Source organism: Empidonax traillii, unplaced genomic scaffold, assembly GCF_003031625.1.
Source record: "Empidonax traillii isolate 1590-97213 ecotype Southwest subspecies unplaced genomic scaffold, ASM303162v1 scaffold8:size5222938, whole genome shotgun sequence".
Taxonomy (NCBI): Eukaryota; Metazoa; Chordata; class Aves; order Passeriformes; family Tyrannidae; genus Empidonax; species Empidonax traillii.
Window position 1 is genome coordinate 1,676,853 of NW_020955201.1, and position 1,590 is coordinate 1,678,442.

Consider the following 1,590-nt stretch of genomic DNA (forward strand, 5'->3'; position numbering starts at 1 on the left):
AAAGATCCGATGGAGGTGATTTCTGGATTTAGGATGAACCACAGACTCAGAGGCCACAGGGAAAGGATGAGTGAACAAGCTCTGTTCAATTGAGAGAGAAACAAGGAATGTATGTAAATCTTCAAATGCATGAAAAACTTCACCAAAGATAAAGTGAAGAAATTCTTCATGTCTCCAATGAGCTGAGAAGAAATAATGGATGTAAATTCCATCAAAGAATATTCAGTTAGGAAAAATTTTTTAAGAATAGTGAAGTAACCAGACTGCCCGGCACTGGCATGGAAGTTCCATCATCAGTTGTATTTCCAAAGAGGTTAAACAAATGCCTTCCCATACGAACAAATGATCCTGCCTCAGGGTACTAAATACAGGAGCTAACATTCTAAAGTCCCACTCACTTCCTAAGTTTTCGGACAGGTTTTCTAAGGAAACAAATTTCCTAGGACTGTGCTGTCAGATTGTCTTATTTCTTTAACAAGTCATGTAATTAACCATTAGAAGGTGGTGAAGGGCCTTGAGGGGAAGATGTATGAGGAGTGACTGAGGTCACTTGGTCTGTTCAGCCTGGAGGAGACTTCATCAGAGTCTACAACTTCTTTTGTGAGGGAAAGAGGAAGGGCAGGCACTGATCTCTTCTCTATGGTGACCAGTGACAGGACCCAAGGGAATGGCCTGGAGTTGTGTCAGGGGAGCTTTAGGTTGGATATTAGAAGGAAGTTCTTCACCCAGAGGGTGGTTGGGCACTGGAACAGGCTTCTGAGGGAAGTGGTCACAGCACCAAGCCTGACAGAGTTCCAGAAATGTTTGGATAACATTTTCAGACACATGGTGTGTCCCTTGGGAATGGTCCTTTGCAGGTCTAAGAGTTGGACTCGAACCTTGTGGCTCTCTTCCAACTCAGCATATTCTATGATTCTGTGAAACCTGTAACACGTCTAACAGTTCCTGTATGCCTCACTAAGATGCTACACAGAAAGAAATGGGAAATAAAGATTGGTTGGCTTTGCTGCTTGGTGTTTTTGGGGGGTTTGGGTTTTTTTTAAGGCAGGGGGTGTTGGATTTTTTGTTTTGTTTTGTTAGGGGTTTTTTGTTAGTTTGGGGTTCTTTAGTGATCAGTAAAGCAACTTGTTTTCATCCCACTTTCAATTCCTTTATAAGCCCAGGCTGTGATATGAATTAAACAGGAAATGTATAGCTTCCTCATTGAGTCAGATCTCATTTTTAGTATCTTCAAATCACTTCTACATATTTCTCATAATTCATAGAATCATAGAATCATAGAATAGATTGGGTTGGAAAAGACCTCCAAGATCATCAAGTCCAACCCCTGATCCAACTCCAATTACTATATCATGGCACTAAGGGTCACATCCAATCTCTTTTCAAAAATCTCCAGGGATGGTGAATCCACCACCTCTCTGGGTAGGCTGTTCCAATGCCTGATTACCCTCTCTGTAAAGAATTTCTTCCTAACATCTAACCTAAACCTCCCCTGGCAGAGCTTGAGCCCATGTCCCCTTGTCCTGTTGTCGGTTGCCTGGGAGAAGAGACCAACCCCCACCTGGCTATAACCTCCCTTCAGGTAGTTGA